Source organism: Bubalus bubalis, chromosome 2, assembly GCF_019923935.1.
Source record: "Bubalus bubalis isolate 160015118507 breed Murrah chromosome 2, NDDB_SH_1, whole genome shotgun sequence".
Lineage (NCBI taxonomy): Eukaryota > Metazoa > Chordata > Mammalia > Artiodactyla > Bovidae > Bubalus > Bubalus bubalis.
The window spans coordinates 16,426,510-16,453,767 of NC_059158.1; the positions used below are offsets into that span (position 1 = coordinate 16,426,510).

The 27,258-nt window shown below is 39.5% G+C and overlaps 1 long non-coding RNA gene, 1 other non-coding gene and 1 pseudogene across 40 annotated transcripts in view; 2 read left to right on the top strand and 1 right to left on the bottom strand.

The window, feature by feature from the left end:
- Positions 1 to 27,258, top strand: part of LOC102401727 — a 478,204-nt gene that overhangs the window by 396,558 nt on the left and 54,388 nt on the right. For 30 of the 39 annotated variants that reach the window (XR_006544458.2, XR_006544455.2, XR_006544440.2 and 27 more), the window contains 3 exons: positions 4,280 to 4,369; positions 8,970 to 9,022; positions 25,792 to 26,153. This is a non-coding gene — a long non-coding RNA (uncharacterized LOC102401727). Of the gene's footprint in view, positions 1 to 4,279; positions 4,370 to 8,969; positions 9,023 to 25,791; positions 26,154 to 27,258 lie in introns of those variants that run through there. The other 9 variants (XR_006544420.2, XR_006544416.2, XR_006639945.1 and 6 more) reach the window with 5 other exon arrangements.
- On the bottom strand, positions 881 to 16,763 carry LOC123329174 (annotated as a pseudogene).
- LOC112583013 lies at positions 8,492 to 8,600 on the top strand. The gene has a single exon (XR_003107379.1). It is a non-coding gene; the product is annotated as a U6 spliceosomal RNA (small nuclear RNA).

Below are 27,258 nucleotides of genomic sequence, written 5' to 3' on the forward strand. Positions count from 1 at the left end.
GTGACGACAGCCACTGCAGGAGGATGAGCCAGTTCACCTTTGTATCTGCTACGGTCTCAGCCTTTGTGTCCCCCAGAAACTTCATATGATGAAATCCTGATTCCCATGGTTATGGCATCCATAGGTGGTGCCTTTGTGAGGTGATGGAGTTGTAAGGATGAAGCCTCTTCAATGAGATGAGTGCTTTTATATATAAGAGACGCACAGAGCTCCTGAGCCCTCCGCCGTGTGAGGATACCATAAGAATTGTGTGACCAGAAAGGACCCTGCATGACCACGCTGTGGAAACCCATTTCCATTGTTTTAAGCCTATGATATTTTGTTATAGCAACCCAGAAGAACTAAGACAGCATCCTAACAATCTTCAGACAGTTCAGTAAACCTCATGCTATTTATAGAAAGGTGCGAAGCACTTATATTTTCTGGTGTAACACTGTGATAGTTGGCTGACAGTTTGTGGCTGGCTTTCATAAAGAATCCTGAGAATTCAGTCTTCTTGGTAGCATGACCAGAATGATGAACAATTGTCTAATTCTTTGATTCTAATAACTTGACCCAGAATAATTGTCTGTGATTCTTAAGTAATCTCTTGATGGTCTTCTTTGTAATGCCAGCTTCTGCTATTTGTGACTAATTTTAATAAGAGCTTCATTCTCTCAATTGTAGGAGTGAATTTTCTTTTGATTTTCTATTAAACGAAGATAAGAAATGTTGACAAATTGCCTTCTTAGATTTTGACATCTCTAGAGAGTCTGTGTTTATTTTTTTAAGAGGAGACCCATTTCACAAAGCATGCATTAAAGAGCTGTAAAGCTCAAAGAAGCTTGCTATGGGATAGATCATTATAGCCATCTCAGAGCTGAATGGGATGGATGTGGATTTAGCACTTGTCATGGGGGAGTTGGCACGCCAGGAGTTTGGTGTACATGTCAATTTTTCGTGAATCCCTGCGCAGGCAGTGGACCAGGTTAAAAAATGCAGAATGACACCTATCTTCATTGCTCGATGGCAGGGATGGGAGGCCTCACCAGATAGTGTTAGCTCAGGCCATCTTCCTCTTGACTGTAAGAATAACCTGAATACCCAAAAGATAATGACTTCTTATGTGTTTTATTAGTATTTGCTTATCTTTGTTCCTTCTAATTATCAAATTAAGATTTGGGGAAGACACACTAATATAAAACTCTCTAGATATGGATTTTGGAGCCAGCCTATAAGAAACCTATTAGGAATCTAAAAAGTAGAAACATAACTCAAGTTTAGTTTTAACTTTCTCTTTTCTTCCTTCCCACTCTCATCCTTTGATTTGAGGAGAACAGAGAAAGAAGACAAGTGGAACTTCAATAGCAGATGTCCTGGGATACTTTGAAGAAAGTGCTAATCTTGGAAATTCTGTTCTCTAGTTCTCTTACTCTTGAAAATATTTTAACCACCAGTGCCCAGGAAGAGGCAAGATTTTGGTGGAACTGTGTGCAATGCAGGGAAGGCTGCACATGTCAAAAACTGCAGTGAAATTCTGATTCATTTACAGGACAATCTATCACTATGAATGACTAGGCTCCTGCTTTATGTAGTAGCAGTCTAGAATATAGGAGTCATGAACTTTTTCTTACAAAATGAGGTATTTCAAAACTTCTTCCACATTACAGAGGTCACCTCTTTCATTCATGAGCAAAGCAAGAAAGTCCTCTGCAGGATGCTCACCTAGCTGAATACCCTCGCTATGAATGCTTGAAGTTCTTTTACTTTTTTTCAAATTCTCTCTGGCGCTTGATAGGATAGCATCTGAGACTTCTTTCATACTCCGCAGGTTCGTGACTAGATGATACAGAGGTTCATTCCAGGAGTACAGTAACATGAGTAGCCACCTAATAAGGCCTTTGTTCTAAGCAACCATAAGAAACAGTCTCATTAAAATAATCATAATTCAGTGGTTTTGGTAACATGTTATGTTTGCTCAGAGCAGTTGACCTAAAGAACTCCTGGTTATTCCAATGTGTATGCAGAGATTTTTGAAGGTAGTAAAAGTTGCAGAAGTATAAAACGTAACCTATTAGTTCACACTTCGCTGAATTAGTGGAAACAGTGTCAGACTTTGTTTTTCTGGGCTCCAAAATCACTGCAGATGGTGACTGCAGCCATGAAATTAAAAGACGCTTACTCCTTGGAAGGAAACTTATGACCAACCTAGATAGCATATTGAAAAGCAGAGACATTACTTTGCCAACAAAGGTCCATCTAGTCAAGGCTATGGTTTTTCCAGTGGCCATTTATGGGTGTGAGAGTTGGACTGTGAAGAAAGCTGAGAGCCAAAGAATTGATGCCTTTGAACTGTGGTGTTGGAGAAGACTGTTGGGAGTCCCTTGGACTGCAAGGAGATCCAACCAGTCCATTCTGAAGATCAGCCCTGGGATTTCTTTGGAAGGAATGATGCTAAAGCTGAAACTCCAGTACTTTGGCCACCTCATTCGAAGAGTTGACTCATTGGAAAAGACTCTGATGCTGGGAGGGATTGGGGGCAGGAGGAGAAGGGGACGACAGAGGATGAGATGGCTGGATGGCATCACTGACTGGATGGACGTGAGTCTGAGTGAACTCCGGGAGTTGGTGATGGACAGGGAGGCCTGGCGTGCTGCGATTCGTGGGGTCGCCGAGTCGGACACGACTGAGAGACTGAACTGAACTGAACTGAGGTTATTTTAGTAACTAATTCTTCTGATGCGTTCTAATTTATAACACGAAGAATTTTATTTTTTCCTCTGAAATTCTGTGACCACTCAGTGAGTTCTTTTATGTTGTCTATTTGCATGAGAGAATCTAAGTATTTTATGGCAAGTCAGTATGTGCCTGCAGTGCCTGACCCAGGAAAGAGGGATTCCACCTGTGCCCACATCATTGACACCCAGTGATTCATTCGTATTAATGAATCAGATGAGTCCTTCGTATTGATTTTTGATCGGTAATTTGTTTTATGATATTACAACAAAGAGACAAGGAAGAAGATATGACATTCTTAAACAGGCTTCTCTCCTCAGCTGATCCCACATCAGCCCCCTGCTGACATCAGAAGAGTCTGTTTTGTTGACAAGTGTCCGGGCAGAAAATGGCACAGCGTTGTCTTTAGTAACAGCATCAGTGGGATTCACAATGGGGGTCCCCCCTAGTTCACTACTACTAGCAGAATTGAGCCTGAAAATCCCAGGGGCTGAAGATCTCTAGTTAATATGCTTGATTTCTTTACAGCCATGAACTGTTGTACTGGTAAAGAACAGAGAACTGAATAGAATTAAATACAGTAATGCACATAAAGTGCTGAGTAAAATGTAAGGCCATGTAGTAACTCTCAATAAACTTTAAATTTAAGCTTATTGAACAATCCCTCCTCCTCTTTCTCTTTAACCTTTTTCCTTTACTTGATCACCCTCATTATTAATGAGCTTAACAGGGGAAAATAATGCTGGTATCATTAAGAAAGTTGTAGAGAGAGAAGATAGTATTTTAAGGGGGGATGCATGTGAAAATATTTTGAATAATGTTAAGACAAAGGATAATGCAGGAAATCAGAAAGGAGAGATTATAACGGTGAAAATTTGGAGCTGCCATAAATGATTGAGGCTTGATATGTAAACTACATTGTCCTCAGAACAGAGACAATTGTTGTGGCCATGAGAAGCAAAGCAATGTTTTATAGGCCTTGTGGGGGAGACTTACAACTTCAGAATAAAAGGTGACAGAGGAGTCGTTGAGAATGATGAATGAAGGAGGTGTCAGAGAAGTAGAAGCAGAATCAGGAGAGCCTTGAAAAGGAGACGCGGTGGCTCGGGTGGTGCAATATAGGACTCCCACGTAGGACTCACTAGTAACAGGGAGTCCTCAAAACTGGGTGTGTTTCTTACATATTCATGAATTTTGTGATCTTATATTTTACACATGGAAGTTCCATTCATTTCATGTTTTGATACAGTGTAATAGCTGCAATCCTGTGTCTAATGCATTGGTTGAACTAAAGTTGTCTGCATGGACAATTTATGGATCTGTTATTTATGTTGCTACTACAGATCTTTAGTCATCCCTTGATTTCACTCATGCTTCAACAACTGCATAATGTAATTTCTCTTCAATTGCTGACGGTTCTTGGACCTTTCTCTGCATGTACAATTACCATTACCTCTAATAATCTGATTCTTGGTTACACCAGTATAGTGTCTCATGTGATCCAGTGAAAAACCCAGGGGTAAAAGACTCACGTGCATGTGTTGGACTTGTTCTTTTTCTTCAGGAGCATGGAGGGAAGTGGTGTGGCAGCTGTTGGTGGTGTTGATATAGTACTATCTGCCCTGGGCATACTGTTCATCCTGAAAGTGATCAGGTAATTAGTTAGGGTTGTTGGGCATTCATTATATGAACCCATTAACAGAACATTAACATGTTTGATAGATGTGTAATTTTTTTAATGGGGGGGGTCACAAAATTTGAAAGTCATTCTTTTCCTACTTTTTCTCTACATTGTCTCTATAAAAAATGATTTTACATCTGACTTTTCTAAGTTCAACCTCTCTGTTTTATTATTATCTTTTTTTTTTAATTTAGTATTTGAACCAACTATAGTACATATGTACCAATATTTGGTGCTTCCCAGGTGATGGTAGTGGTAAATAACATTCCTGCCAACGCAGGAGATATAAGAAGACTCAGGTTTGATCCCTAGGTGAGGAGAATCCCCTGCAAGAGGGTACAGCAGCCTACTCCAGTATTGTTGCCTGTCTATGGACAGAGGAGCCTGTTAGGCTATAGTCAGTAGGATTGCAAAGAGTTGGACACAACTGAAGTGACTTAGGATGCATGCATGCACCTATATTTAACCACTTAATCTCTTGTTTACTGTGGGTTGGAGCCAATATATTCCTTTATAAGGAGTTATACAATTATAACTCTGACTTATCTCTGAATTCGCACACCAAAAAGCTTAGTGTTCTTCCCAGGTGCAGAATACAATGTTGTTTAGGTGACAAAATGGTACGGCAGAAAAACATGGCATAAAGTTGTAGGAAACACTAAGCATGGACTGAGAATAAGAGTAGAAAAATCTAGCTAACACATTGACAGAGAAAAACTAATAGTGAAAGTTATGAACATTTAAAAAGATTACTTGAAATAGTTGGAAAAAACATGGACAGTCAAAAATGAAGGATGAAACAAAAACTAGTGAGTAAAGCAGCCATGAAATTAAAAGACGCTTACTCCTTGGAAGGAAAGTTATGACCAACCTAGATAGCGTATTCAAAAGCAGAGAATTATTTGCCAGCAAAGGTCCATCTAGTCAAGGCTATGGTTTTTCCACTGGTCATGTATGGATGTGAGAGTTGGACTATAAAGAAAGCTGAGCGCTGAAGAATTGATGCTTTTGAACTGTGATGCTGGAGAAGACTCTTGAGAGTCCCTTGGACTGCAAGGAGATCCAACCAGTCCATCCTAAAGGAGATCAGTCCTGGGTATTCACTGGAAGGACTTGAAGCTGAAACTCCAATACTTTGGCCTCCTGATGTGAAGAGCTGACTCATTTGAAAAGACCCTGATGCTGGGAAAGATTGAGGGCAGGAGGAGAAGGGAACGACAGAGGATGATGGTTGGATGGAATCACCAACTCAATGGATATGAGTTTGAGTGAACTCCGGGAGTTGGTGATGGACAGGGAGGCCTGGTGTGCTGCGATTCATGGGGTCACAAAGAGTCGGACACGACTGAATGACTGAAGTGAACTGAAAAAGAACTATATGAATTTAATAGAAACCTTAACACCGTTTTTTTATTAGTTGTCTGCTCTTCTGTGTGCTCCTTGATTGACCTAAAAGAATTAACATATAACTTTCAAATACCTTCATCAGAAAGAGAATAATTGTTTACAGTTGTAAACCCCCCTTCTATTGTAGCTCTAAACCTATTCCCTGCAAATCTTAATTTCTGTTGTTTATTCTACTGAGTCTATTGTATTCTTTTATGGCATTCCTAGCTGAAAAATACAAAATCATTTATTTTGGAAATTTAGAAAAGGAAATGAATGAAAGGAAATTGAAAAAGCTATTGCACTCCTTTGGAGTCTTTGAGATTTCACAAAACTGATCCTTTCTTCGATTTCCACATCTTACGAGCTGACGGCTTCTTTGACCTAGAGAGGTGTTATTTGAAGTCTGGCTGATGCAGCCTTCTTGTTTAAAGGATAGTATAGTCCAGTCACTTACGCGAAGCTTCCTTCTGGGAGTCTGGCAGGCTACAGTCCATGGGGTCACAAGAGTTGGACACAACTTAGCAACTAAACCACCACCACCACAGTACTTACAAACTCATTGAACATTTTCGAGGAAAGGTTATAGATGTAGTGGGACAGGATGGTGGCATGGGTAAACAAGTCTTTAAGGAAGTTCAGGCAGAGGTCATCACCGTGAGGACAGAGGGATGTGCAGAAGTTGCCTTGGCACAAGAGCAGATTTGACATGACCAGCAGCAGGAGCAGGCGGGACCCTGCTTAAAACATGAGCCATTCTGAGATGATCTAGTCACCTGAGGTTATCAAACCCATCCTGTGGAGGGAAGCCTTCTCTTTCCCTGTTGCTCTGAGCAGGAGTTGGTGCTGTAGTAGCTGGGGTGGGGAAGAAGCAGCGCCTTCTGTGTAAATTTAGATGGATGATGATATTTGCACAGATAGATAGTTGGAGAATAGGTTACTCCCTGCATTTTTATATTGCTCCCAGAAGTGCTTCTGTGCTGTGCAAACATTTGGAACTTAATTCTGAGCCAGAATGTTTAGGCCATTCTTTTAAGACAATTTAATGTTGGGACTCTGCAGACTCTGAGCAGCGAGGCCCTCTAGGAGTTTGTAATTTTTTCACTCTACATTGACGAATGCTTGCATTTTAGACACTGAAATGACAAGAAAAGTCTAGTTGATCTGTGTGGTTTACTGTCACACTGGTAAGAGTAAACACACAACTGACTGATCGCTGCTATTGAGTACAAAGAGAAGACTAAGAGAAAAAGGATTCTGTACCTTGGATCTGCTAACTTACCTTAATAACCCCATGCATGTCTTTGATACTTTCCCAAAAGCTTTAAAACATTTTAAAATTTGTGTTTCACGGTAACCCTGTGAGATAGCCTTAATCTTCACTATTATCATCAAATTATATTAAGATGCGATGACTTGGAGAGGGCAAGTGATTTTCCCCAGGTCCCATTATTAGCAGATGCAGGTCACTGGGCACCAGCACACTCATGTGTTCACTTCCTGATGTCACATCACATATGCCTGTGGCCCTTGGTCTGCATGTGTGTAACCAGGACCACATCCGGAGCTGTGATGACTCTGCTTAAAGAGAAAAATACTTGTCTTTGGCTGCAAAACAGCAGTGACCCTAGAACATTGGTTTTATCCACTCGTTCTGCTCTGTCTATAAAACACTCACTGCTACAGTCTTTGACAATTATCAGTGTGGGGGCCTGGTTCTCCTGGCTAGCCTTTCTTCTAGGCACCTTGGCAGCTCTTCTACTTGTATGCATCTTTAATCTTCTTGTTAAGTTTGTTTCTTTGAGAAAATAGCAAATAAATCTCCAGATGGTAATACAAGAATATTACCTGGTCAGCACCCAAGACAATGTCATCAGCTCTGCGAACAAGGCCTGCCCTTTCCTGACCTTGACTTTTTAGGGACAAAATTTACCCGTCTGGTCGGGAGTACATCCTGACAACCCATGGGGCTTAGTTTTTGAAGCCTCTCCAAACATCTCCTCTTTGACAGTAGAACTAGACCTTCATGCTTCCATGATGTATTGTAATATTTCAGAAATTATTCCTAGCCCTACCTTTGGCCAACAGAAGCATAAATCATAGACTCTTGCAAGCATGATTTTAATATTACTTTTCCTGTCTGTCCTTTGTAAGGAAGCAGAATTTAAGAATGAAGTAAGCAAGAATTTAGTTTGGACAAGAGAACTGATAAAATAGAGATTTTACCCTCCTGAATGAGATCTGAACATGATTATTTTTCCAGTTTACTAGAAGAGTGGTAATTTAATTAAGGATAAGACATCAGCATTTACTAGATTTTCTCTGCTCTTAGTTCAGAGAGGCATGGTATCTACGAATAAAATGGTTATTTAAAATTAGGTGATGAAAAGAAAAGAAGTGGTTCTCAAAAAGAAGACATATAAGTTGGAGAAATTTGGGACTATCTGTCTCATCAACTAAAGAGCTTATTGTGACAGGCAAGGAGAGTAATAGCTTGTATAACATAGACGTATTTATGTGCATATATTTCTGTGCATACATGTGTTATGCATAAATATATGCTTAATTCCTACATGGAGCTTTGGACCTTATCAAAATTAGATTTTATAAGAGGCAGTAAATATAGCAGAATATCCTAATTCCTAATGTAATCAATTATTTATTGGTAGATGACTATATGATTTTTTTTTCTATTGAAATGTTATTTCTGTGTTCGCTTTGGTAGCACATATATTAAAAAATTGCAATAATACAGAGAAGGTTAGCATGGCCCCTGCCCAAGTATGACATACAAATTTGTGAAGTCTTCCATATTTTTCTGTAACAGCTTCGAGGGGTGGGACTGGAAGGAAGGTGGGAAGGAGGTTCAAGAGCGGGGGGACATAGATATACCTATGGCTGATTCATGTTGATGTTTGGCCAAAAGAGGTACAGTATTGTAAAGCAATTACCCTTCAATTAAATATTAATAAATTTAATTATTAAAACTGTTATTGGGGATCATATAACAGGTTTAGATATCCATTGTATGACTAAAGAGTATCTGACTGGAAACTGATGGCGTCAATTATCATCGGTTAGTGATTCATTAACTTTATAGTTGAATGAGAAATATAAACTAACAAACACTATTGTCTGTGATTCAGTGTCATAGCAAGCTATAATCCTTGTCTGCCTTCGCTTTTAGGTGGTATGGTGTCCAAACTTTGAAACGGAGGCTGTTCCCAGAAGTGCACAATCGTGAGTCCTGCCCAGGTTTTGTTCCTGATGCTGGAGGCTTGTGTTCGCTGGTCACTAAGGCCGAAATTTTCTGTCCTGAGCATTCTCTGGGTCTATCATGTGCACAAGTCTTTATATTTTGGTTTTCTGATTTGATTCTCTTATTCTTTTGATCAAACTACCAAGTCTCTTTACGATTTATTTTTCAGACCCTTTTGTGCTTTGATCTTTCTGATGCTCATTAGTGTATTTGCTTCCATGTCTACCTCTCTGAGTAGTTTTCAGCATCTACATAAACCCTACCCTATTCTCTTACTGTCTGGATTTTGGCTTTTAGCATCGTCATATTTTTATGAACTTCATTTTCCTTCTGGTGCGGTTTCTGGTACAGAGCTTAAGCTGGTTGGCTCACATCTGGCTTGTTTGTGTTGTCTCAAAAAAATTAGAGAACTCTGCTTTCTTTCTAGGCAATACTACCCCTTGTTTTGATACCATTGTGATTTTCTGTAATTTCAGTTCCTGCCTCATAAGCTTGTCTTTCTCAATCTACTATAACTTGAGTACTGTGTGTCTCTATGTTGGTATTAATATTCTAAATAAACATCAACCTAGTATAGCAGAAAATTAAAGGGAATAAAATTACAGTACTATTAGGAATAATACATTCCCCTGAATTATAATCCAGTGATGCTCCCAGTTTTAAATGACTTTCTATCCATGTGTTATTGAGGTCCCCTAAGTCATTTTTCCTTACTAGATATTTCAATTTTGACATAGAATGTAGAAAACAATAGAGTGGAAAATTCTGAAAATCACCTTGTATTTTAGATTCCTCAAGATTAAGTATGTAATTATTAGTTTTTTTTTTTTATAGTTAGTAGGGCTATTCTTAGCACATATAGCTCAGTGTAGGGTGATTGTTATTGAGTGAAGGATGTATGCTGTGAACTGCAATCACCAAACAGGTGATTGGAAATAAAGAAAGCAATTCCAGGAAGACACAGGCATTTGTGCTGGAAGGAAAATCTTACAGTGTCTGTCATCTGCAGTGTAAACTTCAGATTTTTCAAAATACTTACTCTTCCTTTGCTCATTTAATAATTTGGGCTATTTAATTTTTTATTCCTACTGAGTTGCATAAGTCTCTTATATATACATGGATATGAAGCCCTTACCAAATATGTGATTTGCAAATATTTTTTTCATTCCATAGTTTGCCATTTCATTTTATTGATGGCTTCTTTTACTATGCAGAAGCTTTTGAGTTTGATGTGGTCCCACTAGTTTATTTTTGCAGCTCTTGCCTTTGCTTTTGATGATTGAGTTGTATGAGCTGCTTGTATATTTTGGAAAGCAATCCTTTATCAGTTGTTTTACTTGATATTATCTTCCATTTTTACCAAATACACAGACTGGATGAATGGATACAAAGAAAAGACCCATATATATGCTGTCTACAAGAGACCCACTTCAGTCCTAGAGACACATACAGACTGAAAGTGAGAGGATGGAAAAAGATATTCCATGCAAAAGGAAATCAAAAGAAAGCCAGATTGGCAATTCTCGTATCACAAAAAAATAGACCTTAGAATCAAAACTATTATAAGAGAAAGAAGGACACTACCAAATCATCAAGGGATCAGTCCAAGAAAAAGACATAGCATTTGTAAATATTTATGTACCCAACATAAGAGCACCTCAATGCATAAGGTAAACACTGACATAAAAGGGGAAATTGACAGTAACACAATAATAGTAGGACAAGTTAACACCCCACCTATACCAGTGGACAGGTCAACAGAACAGAAAATTAATAAGGAAACATAAGCCTAAAAGGAAATATTAGACCAAATGCACCTAATTGATATCTTCAGCACATTCCATCCAAATGCAGAAGAATACACTTTCTTAAGTGCACATGGAACGTTTTCCTCATCTTGGGTCACAAATCAAACCTCAGTAAATTTAAGAAAATTGAAATCATATCAAGCATTTTCTCTGACCACAACACTGTGAGACTAGATATCAATTAAAGGAAAAAAAAAAAAAACTTTAAAGTACACAAACACATGGAGATTAAACAAACATTTCTAAATAATGTACAGGCTACTGAAGAAATAAGGCAAATAAAAAAATTCCTAGAAACAAAGAACCTTGAAAACATGATGATCTAAAACGTATAGGATGCAACAAAAGCAGTTCTAAGAGGCAAGTTTATAGCAATACAAATGCTACTTCAAGAAACAAGAAACACATTGAATCAGATCAGATCAGTCGCTCAGTCGTGTCAGACTCTTTGCGACCCCATGAATCGCAGCACGCCAGGCCTCCCTGTCCATCACCAACTCCCAGAGTTCACTCAGACTCACGTCCATCGAGTCAGTGATGCCATCCAGCCATCTCATCCTCTGTCGTCCCCTTCTCCTCCTGCCCCCAATCCCTCCCAGCATCAGAGTCTTTTCCAGTGAGTCAACTCTTCGAATGAGGTGGCCAAAGTACTGGAGTTTCAGCTTTAGCATCATTCCTTCCAAAGAAATCCCAGGGCTGATGTCCTTCAGAATGGACTGGTTGGATCTCCTTGCAGTCCAAGGGACTCTCGAGAGTCTTCTCCAACACCACAGTTCAAAAGCATCAATTCTTTGGTGCTCAGCCTTCTTCACAGTCCAACTCTCATATCCATACATGACCACAGGAAAAACCATAGCCTTGACTAGACGGACCTTTGTTGGCAAAGTAATGTCTCTGCTTTTGAATATGCTATCTAGGTTGGTCATAACTTTCCTTCCAAGGAGTAAGCGTCTTTTAATTTCATGGCTTCAGTCACCGTCTGTAGTGATTTTGGAGCCCAGAAAAATAAAGTCTGACACTGTTTCCACTGTTTCCCCATCTATTTCCCATGAAGTGATGGGACCGGATGCCATGATCTTCGTTTTCTGAATGTTGAGCTTTAAGCCAACTTTTTCACTCTCCACTTTCACTTTCATCAAGAGGCTTTTGAGTTCCTCTTCACTTTCTGCCATAAGCGTGGTGTCATCTGCATATCTGAGGTTATTGATATTTCTCCTGGCAATCTTGATTCCAGCTTGTGTTTCTTCCAGTCCAGCGTTTCTCATGATGTACTCTGCATATAAGTTAAATAAACAGGGTGACAATATACAGCCTTGACGTACTCCTTTTCCTATTTGGAACCAGTCTGTTGTTCCATGTCTAGTGCTAACTGTTGCTTCCTGAACTGCATACAGATTTCTCAAGAGGCAGATCAGGTGGTCTGGTATTCCCATCTCTTGAAGAATTTTCCACAGTTTATTGTGATCCACACAGTCAAAGGCTTTGGCATAGTCAATAAAGCAGAAATAGATGTTTTTCTGGAACTCTCTTGCTTTTTCCATGATCCAGCGGATGTTCGCAATTTGATCTCTGGTTCCTCTGCCTTTTCTAAACCAGCTTGAACATCAGGAAGTTCACGGTTCACATATTGTTGAAGCCTGGCTTGGAGAATTTTGAGCATTACTTTACTAGCGTGTGAGATGAGTGCAATTGTGCGGTAGTTTGAGCATTCTTTGACATTGCCTTTCTTTGGGATTGGAATGAAAACTGACCTTTTCCAGTCTTGTGGCCACTGCTGAGTTTTCCAAATTTGCTGGCATATTGAGTTCAGCACTTTCACAGCATCATCCTTCAGGATTTGGAATAGCTCAACTGGAATTCTATTACCTCCACTAGCTTTGTTCGTAGTGATGCTTTCTAAGGCCCACTTGACTTCACATTTCAGGATGTCAGGCTCTAGGTCAGTGATCACACCATCGTGATTATCTGGGTCGTGAAGATCTTTTTTGTACAGTTCTTCTGTGTATTCTTGCCATCTCTTCTTAATATCTTCTGCTTCTGTTAGGTCCATACCATTTCTGTCCTTTATCGAGCTCATCTTTGCATGAAATGTTCCTTTGGTATCTCTGATTTTCTTGAAGAGATCCCTAGTCTTTCCCATTCTGTTGTTTTCCTCTATGTCTTTGCATTGATCGCTGAGGAAGGCTTTCTTATCTCTCCTTGCTATTCTTTGGAACTCTGCATTCAGATGTTTATATCTTTCCTTTTCTCCTTTGCTTTTCGCTTCTCTTCTTTTCACAGCTATTTGTAAGGCCTCCCCAGACAGCCATTTTGCTTTTTTGCATTTCTTTTCTATGGCAATGGTCTTGATCCCTGTCTCCTGTACAATGTCATGAACCTCATTCCATAGCTCATCTGGCACTCTATCTATCAGATCTAGTCCTTAAATCTATTTCTCACTTCCACTGTATAATCATAAGGGATTTGATTTAGGTCATACCTGAATGGTCTAGTGGTTTTCCCTACTTTCTTCAATTTAAGTCTGAATTTGGCAATAAGGAGTTCATGGTCTGAGCCACAGTCAGCTCCTGGTCTTGTTTTTGCTGACTGTATAGAGCTTCTCCATCTTTGGCTGCAAAGAATATAATCAATCTGATTTTGGTGTTGGCCATCTGGTGATGTCCATGCATAGAGTCTTCTCTTGTGTTGTTGGAAGAGGGTGTTTGTTATGACCAGTGTATTTTCTTGGCAAAACTCTATTAGTCTTTGCCCTGCTTCATTCCGTATTCCAAGGCCAAATTTGCCTGTTACTCCAGGTGTTTCTTGACTTCCTACTTTTGCATTCCAGTCCCCTATAATGAAAAGGACATCTTTTTTGGGTGTTAGTTCTAAAAGGTCTTGTAGGTCTTCATAGAACTGTTCAACTTCAGCTTCTTCAGCGTTACTGGTTGGGGCATAGACTTGGATTACTGTGATATTGAATGGTTTGCCTTGGAAACGAACAGAGATCATTCTGTCGTTTTTGAGATTGCATCCAAGTACTGCATTTTGGACTCTTTTGTTGACCATGATGGCCACTCCATTTCTTCTGAGGGATTCCTGCCCGCAGTAGTAGATATAATGGTCATCTGAGTTAAATTCACCCATTCCAGTCCATTTCAGTTCGCTGATTCCTAGAATGTTGACATTCACTCTTGCCATTTCTTGTTTGACCACTTCCAATTTGCCTTGATTCATGGACCTGACATTCCAGGTTCCTATGCAATATTGCTCTTTACAGCATCGGACCTTGCTTCTATCACCAGTCACATCCACAGCTGGGTATTGTTTTTGCTTTGGCTCCATCCCTTCATCCTTTCTGGAGTTATTTCTCCACTGATCTCCAGTAGTATATTGGGCACCTACTGACCTGGGGAGTTCCTCTTTCAGTATCCTATAATTTTGCCTTTTCATACTGTTCCTGGGGTTCTCAAGGCAAGAATACTGAAGTGGTTTGCCATTCCCTTCTCCAGTGGACCACATTCTGTCAAATCTCTCCACCATGACCCGCCCGTCTTAGATTGCCCCACGGGCATGGCTTAGTTTCATTGAGTTAGTCAAGGCTGTGGTCCTAGTGTGATTAGATTGACTAGTTTTCTGTGAGTATGGTTTCAGTGTGTTTGCCCTCTGATGCCCTCTTGCAACACCTACCGTCTTACTTGGGTTTCTCTTACCTTGGGCGTGGGGTATCTCTTCACGGCTGCTCCAGCAAAGCATAGCCATTGCTCCTTACCTTGGACGAGGGGTATCTCCTCACCGCCACCCTTCCTGACCTTCAATGTGGGATAGCTCCTCTAGGCCCAACAACCTAAATTTACATATATTTATCTTTTTAAAAGTTTCTCTTATCAATGTCTTAAAGGTTTTATAAAATCTTTCAACACGTTGCTTAAGTTTATTTCTAAGTGTTTTATCTTTTTTTGATAGTAATAGTAAATGGGATTGTTCTCTTTATTCCATTTTCTGATAGTTCATTGTTGATATATAGGTAGGCACTGAGTTTCATATATTGGAATATAGTAGACAAAATGTATGCTACATCTTTAAAGAATAGACATTTTTCCACTAATAAGACATTTAGATGATCAAGAGGTATATGACAAGATGTTCAACATCACTAATAATCAAGGAAATGCAGAACAAAAGCAGAAGAGATATCAACTCATACCTGTTTGAACAGCTAGTACCAAAAACGTATGAAATGACAGATGTTATTGAGGATGTGGAGAAAAAGAAGTGTTTATGCACTGTTGGTAGGGATGTATACTGGTGCAACTCCCATGGAAAAATACTGTGGCGGTTCCTGAAGAAATTTGAAAGAGAACTGTTATGTGATCCATTATCCCACTTCTGGATATATAGTCAAAGGAAATGAAATCACTGTCTCAAAGAGAGATCTGTATTCCCACGTTCTTTGCAGCATTATTCACAGTAGCCTTGGTATAGGCACAAACTGAGCATCTTTCGACAGTTGTGATGTGACATATATAGGTAAATATTATTTAGCCATTAGAGAAAGAAAGAAATCCTTCCATTTGTGGCAACATGGATGAAACTGGAGGGCATTACGCTAAGTGAACTAAGTCAGAGAAAGACAAATACCATATGATCTCAATTATAAGGAATCTAAAGACAAAAAAAAAGGAACTCAGAGTAGAAAAATGATTGCCAAAGCCTGGAGGGTGGGGGAAATAAGGAGAGATTTTTAAAGGTTACACATTTTCATGTATAAAAAATTAGTAAGGTCTGAGGATCTAATGTTTGAGCCTCATGATCTAATCATGAGATCTAATCATGAGTTTGAGCAAGCTTTGGGAGTTGGTGATGGACAGGAAGCCTGTCTTGCTGCAGTCCATGGGGTCATGAAGAATTGGACATGACTGAGCAACTGAACTGAGGATCTAATGTATAGCATGGTTACTGTAACTAATAAGATTGTGTTGTATATTTGAAATTGTCTAAGAGAGTGGACATCATTGAATGGCATCACTGGACTTGATGGACATGAGTTTGAGTAACCTCTGGGAATCATTGATGGACAGGGAAGCCTGGCATTCTGCAGTCCATGGTGTCGCAGAGTCGGACATGACTGAGCCACTGAACTGAACTGAAGAGAGAGGAACTTACCTGTATTCTCCTCAAAAAGCAAAAGTTAAACGTGTGGTGATGGCAGTGTTACTTAATAGAAAGGGAAACTCATTTCTAATACATGCACAAATAGGGGTGGACAAGATGATGGAGGGGTACATGGAAGTGGGGTACACCTCTCTCCACTGAGGCATCAAGAACATCTAAAGATGCAGCAGTTCTCACAGAAGACCAGGAATATCTGGATCCATACAGAACTCAGTAGGACAAAGGAAAGAAGGGACAAGGAGGAAGGGGAAAGAAGGAGAGCAAGTGGGACCAGCCTGCACCTGGGGATGAGGGAGCTGAAGTGCAGGGGAGAGATCCCCACGTCCATGGCCATCCACTGGGACGGGGGAGGCATTTGAAGCAGTTGGGGAGTGAACTAACTAATCTGTGACAGTCTGAACAGAGTGAGAACCACAGACAAGCCATGCTGCAGCTGTTCATACCTTGGACAGGGTTGTAAGTCCACTGGTGTCCACGGAAGCTGGGAGCTGGAGCCATGGGGATTGCAGAATGATCCCAGGGTGAGGACTCCTGTTGATCATGGGGAGTCAGCCTGATGGGATGGGATGGGATGGAGAAAATCTGCTGCATGGAATGCTTCTTAAGGAAAGCCATGAGGCCATAAAAGTAGGGTTCCACTGCCTGTGAAGTAGTGCCGTCTTTCTCCATGCTGGTACCTGTAGGGTGAGCAATAGAGAAAGACTTCAGTGAGGGTCGTCCTTGACTGCCTGATGCACTAAGCAATGGAGAATTTTGAATGCCTATATACCCTACCCTACCCTATTCTCTGGCCAAATTTTGTTTTTTAGCATCATAGTGTTTTTATGAACTTAAATTTCTTCAGGTAGAGTTTCTGGTATACAAATTAAGCTAATTCCTCACATCTGACTTGTTCTTGGTGTTTCAAGAAACTTTGAGAACCTTACTTTGTCTTAAGGCAATACTGCCCTTCATTTTAATACCATTGCTGACTTCCCATACTTTCATTTCTTGCCTAATATAATCTATGTCTTTCTCTATTCACGATAACTTTAGTAGTATTTGTCCTTATGTTGGTATTAATATTTATAATAAATTACTAACCTGATGCAGCAGAGAATCAAAAGGAATACAGTTACAATAGTAATAATAAATTACCTCCAAATTATAATCCATTAATGCTCCCATTTAAAAATGATTTTCTATGTGTATATTATTGAGGTCTCTTAACTCATTTTTCTTTACTAGATAGTTCAATTTTGAAATGAAATATAGAAAATCATGAAGTGGTAAACTCTGAAAATTACCTTCCTTTTTATATGCCTAAATAGTAAGTATGCAAATATTAGTTTTTTTCCCCTAGTGGGACTATTCTTAGCACATATCATAGCTCACTGTGTGGTGATTGCTATGAATTGAAGAATGTACACTGTGAACTGTAATTGTCAAACAAGTGAGTGGAGATGAAGAAAGTAATGCCAGGAAGGCACAGGCTGTTGTTGTTCCGAAAGGAGAACCTTGCTGTGTCTCTCATCTACAGTCTAATCTTCAGATTTATCGAAACTCTTACTTTTCTTATACTCCATTAAAAATTTGTATTATTTGTGTTTTTTTGCCCTTGAGTTGTATGAGTATCATGTGTTTTTGAATGTTAAGCCCTTATCAGATATGTGATTTGGAGATATTTTCTCTCAATCCATAGGTTGCCATTTGATTTTGTTGATGTTCCTTTGTTTGGAGTTGAATGTGGTCCCACTTGTTTATTTTTGCAGTTGTTGCCTTTGCTTTTGGTGTGAAACCCAAAAACTCATTGCAAAGACCCATGTCAAGGAAGATTACCTCGATGTTTTCTTCTGGGAGTTTAATCGCTTAAAGTCTTATGTTCAACTTTTAATCCATTTTTAGTTGACTTTTGTGTATGGTAAAAGACAGGAGTACAGTTTCATTTTTTCACAGGACTATCCAGTTTTCCCAGTGCCATTTTTGAAAAGCTTGTCCTTTCCCCACTGGATATTCTTGGCTCCTTTTTCATAAGCTAACCGACAATATATGGGTGTGCATTTCTTTCCAGCTTCGCTGTTCTGCTCTGTTGATCTATGTCTCTGTTTTCATGCCAGAAGAAAATCATTCTGTTTTGATTACTATAGCTTTCTAATACAATTTGAAATCAGCAACCATGGTCTCAAACTTTGTTCTTCTTTCTCAAGATCACTTTGACTCTTTGGTATTTTGTGATTTAATAAAGCAGAATAGACCAAGAACAGATGGAAAAAGTACACAGAACTATAAAAAAATATCTTAATGACCCAGATAATCACAATGGTGTAGTTCCTCACTCAGAGCCAGACATTCTAGAATGTGAAGTCAAGTGGGTCTTAAGAAGCACTGCTGCCAATAAAGCTATTGGAGGTGATGGAATTCCAGCAGAGCTATTTAAAATCCTAAAGATGATGCTATTAAAGTGCTCCACTCAATATGTCTGAAAATTTGGAAAAGCCAGCAGTGGCCAGAGGACAGGAAGAGGTCTGTCCTCATCCCAGTTCCCAAGAAGGGCAGTACTAAAGAGTGTTCAAGCCACTGAACAGGTGCACTCATCTCCCATCTTAGTAACGATATGCTCAAAATCCTCCAGGCTAGGCTTCAGCATTATGTGAACCCAGAACTTCCAGATGTTCAAGCTAGGTTTAGAAAAGGCACAGAAACCAGAGATCAAATTGCCAACATTTGCTGGAACATAGAAAAAGCAAGTGAATTCCAGAAAAACATCTGCTTCATTGATCTCACCAAACTGTGTGGATCACAACCAAGTGGAAAATTCTTAAGGAGCTGGGCATACTAGACCAACCTTACCTGTCTTCTGAGAAACCTGTACACAGTTCAAAGAACAACAGTTAGAAGCAGACAAGGAACAATAAACTGGTTCAAAATTAGTGAAGGAGTCCGTCAAGGCTGAATATTATCACCCTTTTGATTTAACTTATATGCAGAGTATGTCATGCAAAATGCTGGACTGGATGAGTCCTAAAAGCTGAAATCAACATTGCTGGGAGAAATATCAACAACCTCAGATATGTGAATGATACCACTCTAATGGCAGAAAACAAAGAGGAACTAAAGAGCCTCTTGATGAGGGTGGAAGAGGAGAGTGAAAAAGCTGGCTTAAAACTCAATATCAAAAAAGCTAAGATCATGGCATCTGGTCCCATCACTTGCATGCAAATAGAAGGGGAAAAGGTGGAAGCAGTGACAGATTTCCTCTTCCTGGGCTCTAAAGTCACTGTGGATGGTGACTGTAGCCACGAAATTAGAAGATGATTGCTTCTTGGCAGGAAAGCTCTGACAAACCTAGACAGTGTGTTAAAAGCAAAGACATCACTTTGCTGACAGAGGTCTGTATAGTCAAGGCTATGCTCTTTCCAGTAGTCATGTACACATGTAAGAGCTGGACAGACAATAAAGAAGGCAGAGTGCTGAAGAACTAACGTTTTTGAACTGTGGCGCTGTAGAAGACTCTTGAGAGTCCCTGGGCACCAAGGAGATCAAAACCAGTCAACCTTAAATACTCTTCGGAAGGACTAATGCTGAAGCTGAAACTCCAATACTTTGGCCACCTAATGTGAATAGCTGACTCATTGGAAAAGACTCTGATGCTGGGAAAGATTGAAAGCAGAAGAAAAAGGGTGACAGAGGATGAGATGTTTGGATGCCATCACCAATTCAATGGGCATGAACTTGGGCAAATTCTAGGAGATGGTAAGGGACAGGGAAAGCTGGAGTGCTGCAGTCATGGGATCACAGAGAGTCAGACACGACTTGTCAACTGAACAAAACAACAGTTTTATACAAGTTGTAGAATTTTTTTTCTGTTTTGTGAAAAAGACCTTGGAATTTTGAAAGAGACTGCAGTGAATATGTAGATAGCTTTGGGTAGTATGGATGTATTAACAATATTAATTCTTCCAGTCAGTAAATATAAAATATGTTTCCTTTTGTGTCTTTTAAAAATTTCTTTCATGTGTGTCTTGAATGTTTTCATACATAGATATTTCAACACTTTGCTTAAACTTATTTCTAAGTATTTTATTTTTTTGATGCAGTTGTAAATGGGATTATTTCTATTTCTATAATTTGTTGTTGGTGTATGGATAGGTAACTGAGTTTTATATATTCAAATACAGTATACAAAATGCATGATATTTTTTATAGAATAGACAACTTTTCCCCCAATAAGACATACAGAATGCTCAAAAAGTATATGAAAAGATGCTCAACATCACTATCAGGGAAGTGCAAATCAAAAGTACAACAAATATCACCTCATTTCTGTTGAAATGGCTTTTACCAAAAAGTAAGAAATAAATGTTGTTGAGGATGTGTAGAAAATGGAGGTACTAATGGATTATTGGTAGGCATGTATATTGGTGCAACTCTCATGGAATACCTTCTGTTAAGTTTCTCATGAAATTTAAAAAAGAACTGTTATGTGGCCATTAATTCCCACTTCTGGATATATATTCATTTCTGAATATGTGTTCAAAAGAAATGAAATAATTATCTCAAAGGAAATCTGTTCTCTCATGTTCATTGCATCAATATTCACAGTAGCCTAGAAACAGCCTATTATAGGAACAATCTAAGTATCTGTCAGCAGGTGAAGAGATTAAAACAATATGATATGACATATACGTGTGAATTTTATTTAGCCATTACAAACAGAAAGAAATTCTTCCATTTGTGGCAGCATGGATGAAACCAGAGGGCCTTATGCTACGTGAAATAAGTTAAAGAAAGATACTGTATGATCTCAATTGTAAGGAATCTAAAAAAAAATGTGGTACTCAGAAACAGATAGGAAAGTGATTGCCAAGGCCTGGAGGATGGGGAAAATAGGGAGAGGTTTGTAAAAGGTTATACATTATAACATATGAAAATGTTAAGGTCTAAGGATCTAATGTGTAGCATGATGACTATAACTGATAAAATTGTGTTGTATAATTGATGCTGTCTAAGAGAGTGGCACTTACCTGTGTTCTCTTCAAAAAATAAAAGGTAAACATGTCAGATGACAGCTATGTTACTTAACTTAATGACAAGTGACAAGTGAAGTTGCTCAGTCGTGTCTGACTCTTTGCGACCCCATGGACTGTAGCCCACTATGCTTCTCCATCCATGGGATTTTCCAGGCAAGAGTATTGGAATGGGTTGCCATTTCCTTCTCCAACTTAAGTTAATAGAAAGGGAAAATCTTTTCTAATACATATGTAAATGAGGGTCAGCCCTGTGGCAGAGGGCTAGGTGGAAAGGGCAAGTATACTGGAGTGGGTTGCTATTTCCTCCTCCAGAGGAGCTTCCCGACTCAGGGATTGAACCATCTCCTGTGTCTCCTGCATTGCAGGCAGATTCTTTACCTGCTGAGCCATCAGGGAAGTCCTAACAAAACTACCATATGACCTAGAAGTTCTACTATTGGGCATCAGATCAGATCAGATCAGATCAGTCGCTCAGTCGTGTCCGACTCTTTGTGACCCCATGAATCACAGCACGCCAGGCCTCCCTGTCCATCACCAACTCCCGGAGTTCACTCAGACTCACGTCCATCGAGTCAGTGATGCCATCCAGCCATCTCATCCTCTGTCGTCCCCTTCTCCTCTTGCCGCCAGTCCCTCCCAGCATCAGAGTCTTTTCCAATGAGTCAACTCTTCGCATGAGGTGGTCAAAGTACTGGAGTTTCAGCTTTAGCATCATTCCTTCCAAAGAAATCCAGGGCTGATGTCCTTCAGAATGGACTGGTTGGATCTCCTTGCAGTCCAAGGGACTCTCAAGAGTCTTCTCCAACACCACAGTTCAAAAGCATCAATTCTTCGGCGCTCAGCCTTCTTCACAGTCCAACTCTCACATCCATACATGACCACAGGAAAAACCATAGCCTTGACTAGACGAACCTTTGTTGGCAAAGTAATGTCTCTGCTTTTGAATATGCTATCTAGGTTGGTCATAACTTTTCTTCCAAGGAGTAAGCGTCTTTTAATTTCATGGCTGCAGTCACCATCTGCAGTGATTTTTGGAGCCCATAAAAACACTGTTTCCACTGTTTCCCCGTCTATTTCCCATGAAGTGATGGGGCCGGATGCCATGATCTTTGTTTTCTGAATGTTGAGCTTTAAGCCAACTTTTTCACTCTCCTCTTTCACCTTCATCAAGAGGCTTTTGAGTTCCTCTTCACTTTCTGCCATAAGGGTGGTGTCATCTGCATATCTGAGATTATTGATATTTCTCCCGGCAATCTTGATTCCAGCTTGTGTTTCTTCCAGTCCAGCGTTTCTCATGATGTACTCTGCATATAAGTTAAATAAACAGGGTGACAATATACAGCCTTGACAAACTCCTTTTCCTATTTGGAACCAGTCTTGTTCCATGTCTAGTTCTAACTGTTGCTTCCTGACCTGCATACAGATTTCTCAAGAGGCAGATCAGGTGGTCTGGTATTCCCATCTCTTGAAGAATTTTCCACAGTTTATTGGGATCCACACAGTCAAAGGCTTTGGCATAGTCAATAAAGCAGAAATAGATGTTTTTCTGGAACTCTCTTGCTTTTTCCATGATCCAGCAGATGTTGGCAATTTGATCTCTGGTTCCTCTGCCTTTTCTAAAACCAGCTTGAACATCAGGAAGTTCACGGTTCACATATTGCTGAAGCCTATACCCTGAGAAAACCATAATTCAAAAAGACATGTGTACCCCAAAGTTCATTGCAACAGTGTTTACAATAGTTAGAACATGGAAGCAATCTAGATGTGCATTGAGAGAGGAATGGATAAAGAAGGTGTGGTACATCTATACAAGGGAATTTTAATTAACTTTAAAAAGAAGTTAATTTGGGTCACTTGAGCTGAGGTGGGTGAACCTACAGCCTGTTACACAGAGTGAAGTAAGTCAGAAAGAGAAAACCAAATATTGTATATTAATGTATATATGGAATCTAGAAAAATGGCACTGGTTAACCTATTTTCAGGGCAGGAAGAGAGACACAGAGAACATGTTTGTGGACACAATGGGGAAGGAGAGGGCAAGTTGAATTGAGAGAGTATGTTGACACATAGTACATTACCATATGTAAAATGTTAATAGATGGCCAGTGGGAAGTGGCTGTGTGACACAGGAAGCTTACCCAGTGCTCTGTGACAACCTGGAGAAGTGGGATGGGGTGCAGGTGGGGGATTCAAGAGGGAGGGGATACATGTATACTTATGGCTGATTCACATCGTTGTACAGCAGAAACCAACACATGAGAAAATAATAGCAAATGAAGCAACTGACAAACAACTAATCTCAAAAATATACAAGCAACTCCTACAGCTCAATTCCAGAAAAATAAATGACCCAATCAAAAAATGGGCCAAAGAACTAAATAGACATTTCTCCAAAGAAGACATACAGATGGCTAACAAACACATGAAAAGATGCTCAACATCACTCATTATCAGAGAAATGCAAATCAAAACCACTATGAGGTACCATTTCATGCCAGTCAAAATGGCTGCGATCCAAAAGTCAACAAGCAATAAAGGCTGGAGAGGGTGTGGAGAAAAGGGAACCCTCTTACACTGTTGGTGGGAATGCAAACTAGTACAGCCACTATGGAGAACAGTGTGGAGATTCCTTAAAAAACTGGAAACAGAACTGCCTTATGATCCAGCAATCCCACTGCTGGGCATACACACTGAGGAAACCAGAAGGGAAAGAGACACGTGTACCCCAATGTTCATCGCAGCACTGTTTATAATAGCCAGGACATGGAAGCAACCTAGATGTCCATCAGCAGATGAATGGATAAGAAAGCTGTGGTACATATACACAATGGAGTATTACTCAGCCATTAAAAGAGAATACATTTGAATCAGTTCTAATGAGGTGGATGAAACTGGAGCCTATTATACAGAGTGAAGTAAGCCAGAAAGAAAAACACCAATACAGTATACTAACGCATATATATGGAATTTAGAAAGATGGTAACAATAACCCTGTGTACGAGACAGCAAAAGAGACACTGATGTATAGAACAGTCTTATGGACTCTGTGGGAGAGGGAGAGGGTGGGGAGATTTGGGAGAATGGCATTGAAACATGTAGAATATCATATATGAAACGAGTCGCCAGTCCAGGTTCGATGCACGATACTGGATGCTTGGGGCTGGTGCACTGGGACGACCCAGAGGGATGGTATGGGAAGGGAGGAGGGAGGAGGGTTCAGAATGGGGAAGACATGTATACCTGTGGTGGATTCATTTTGATATTTGGCAAAACCAATACAATATTGTAAAGTTTAAAAATAAAATTAAAAAAAATAAAAAATAAAAATAAATCATTTGCCCATTAAAAAATATATATATACATATATAAAATTATCATGTTATATACTTTAAATATCTTACAGTTTTATTTGCCAATTCTGTCTCAAAAAATACTCTGCTTGCTAGTCACTGTTCATGACATTTGATTTATATATGTTGGTGTCTACAAAGGAAGAAAAAACTTTGCCGTATCTTCTGAGAAAGGCAAAATGGAGACGTTTTTCGATTGCTTAAATACCACTTGAGCAAAAAGATTAATAATTAAGTAGTTCTCAGTGGAAGAATAGCCCCTCAGCCTCTGGCCTCACTTTTATTAAGTGAGGACCCTGCTTCTCTTTCTAGTGTTTTGGTGGGTTCCTTATCTTTGAGGGCAAATTTAACAAGTCAGCTTCCATACAAATGTTATAACTGGGTGCTTAGTCCCCAGAGGTGACAAAGAACCTAATCACTTGAACCTGCCTGTGTGAAATAAAGCCTCCCCCGTATCATTCGTGTTTTGAAGGAGATCCAAGAGGCTGAGGGTAGCACTGAGGGGGAGGTTCTGTTTCCCAAGCTGGATCCTCTTGTCGGGACTAGATCGGGGGGGTGTGAAATTTTTCAGGCTGCTTGAGCAGCAGTGGCTGTCTTATGCTTGCATACATATGCCCATCACACACACACACACACACACACACTCCCCACATAATAAAAGACGGGCGTGCAAAGGAAACTCAGGTTCCCATTTTCCAGTGACTGAAGATAAAAAATTTAGACTGATCTTGTTGCCCTAATTCTCTTCTTTTCAGAGTAAAATGTGAATGAAAAAAGTGAAAATCCCACACAAAACCTTTAAATCAGAAGAGAATTTTAACTTTCCTCCTTCATTTTCTTAAAATAAAAATATTCAACAAATATAAATACATAGATATCAATATGTTCATACAGATATACATAAAGGGTAGCTGAAGGATCTTCTAACAAGGATGTCATTAACTTTGGTGTGGAAGGTCTCTGAGTGTGTTATGATGACCAGTCACTGAGAGGTTTGACATTTTTCATGTGGCTGAAATATATTTTTCCCTCTGGACACTTCAGATCATAAAGCCTTTGTGGGGCTACACGCAAAAACCAAGAAACTTGCCCTTGTTTAAATATCACCACCTCTGATTTTTGAACCTCTGGGGGTATCTTATAAACAGAAATCTCATCTGAAATGGCTGCTGTTAAAATGTCCATGTGTTGTATACTGCATGTTTTATTTGAAAAGATATTTTTATTATTTGTTAACCATAATAGCTGGAATTTTTGACTGCTTTCCCATTCTGTAGGAAGTTTTACATTTTAAAATGTGGGTGTTTGTATTAAAGTTATAGGGACTTTGCATAAGAGTTTTTAAAAATTAATGCTTTGATCAAATTTTGTAACTGGAAAATAGGATTGGGGTGACCTGATTTCTCTCATTTCTTTTGCTTGGTTACAGAGTGTGAACCACATCAGACAGTGACCATTCTGCTCCTTATACAATTCCTGGAAAGTCAGTCCACAGTCTCCTTTAATGATTCATCCACCCCAGGACTCAACAACCCAGATTGTTGAAATTTCTTATTGTATATACCTTGAAGCTTGAAAACATTCCATTTTTTTTCTTTTTTTTCCATTTCCCGTGAAATTTGAAACCTCTTCAGTCTAATAATTCCTAATACACTTTAATGTGATTAAATGATATTAAACATAATTTTTTAAAGGTAAGCAATCTTAAGCATTTAGCATTTCTCATGTCTTCCTTTCCGTTCTGTCTTTTGTATATTTCGGCATATGAATAAATAATCATGATTGAAATTATTTCAAAGCTTCTTAATTTACAAAGCAATTTTTATATCCATGCTGGTCTTAGTCTCATTGTGATAAACAAGGAGACAAGGGTTTCATGCACTTAAGGAAGAAAGAAACCTGGGAAGGAAGGAAGGAAGTTAAGGTGATGTGTAATGAAGGGTTGAATAGAGCAGGAAATGGATGTAAGAACATAAAATAATGGGATGCTTACGTATTTCAGTGGCCAAACTATGTAAGATAGATGGGTCTGACAAGAACAGTTGCCCTTTTGTGATTCACTAATTTTTGTAGCAAAATCAAAGCCTCATATTTTTTGCAGACTCTTGCCTGATTGAATCCCATCCTGACAAGGTTGGCACACAGCTCTGCACACAGGTGTGTACACAGACCTTGACAAGTGAAATGAGCCGATTTGCATTGTGGCTACCAATCGCTCTTTGGTCTGCCCCTCTTTCCCTCCAATTTTCTGTACTCTTCCTGCATGTTCTACCGGGTAGGATGTGGGAATGGGAAGCTCAAACACACACATTAAAAGCTGTAGGGATAAAGTTGACTCCATTACAGATTACAGTCACACCGCTGGTTCAGCAGTAAAGACCCCACCTGCCGATGCAGGGGACCCGGGTTCGAGTTCCCGAGTGGTGAAGATCCCCTGGACAAGGAAATGGCAACCCGCTCCAGTATTGATGCCAGGGAAATCCCATGGACACAGGAGCCTGGTTGGTTATGGTCTATGGGGTTGCAAAAGAATCAGACAAAAATTAGTGACTAAATAACAAAATCAGGGAAGTCTTTTCCCCATCATTTCCTCCTCCTGACCACTGCTGAATATGATTTAAAAACTGGAGATTTGGAGTTGTAATTGAAAATCAGAAATATATATTACTTTTCCAATTGAAGGACGAATCCGTTAACCCAGTTCATGAATGTTTAAAATCTCAGAACTTCATTAAGTTGTGATGACTACAGTGAGACAGTCAAGGTTGAGAAATAGAAGCTCAGCCTTCTCTCCCCAGCAAGACAGCTGCCAGACGACGCTGTGCTCTGAGCTTGCTCTCTTGGCCTCTGTTCTGCTTGTCTCCTGCATGCAGAGCAAGAAAACTTAAAAGGCTAT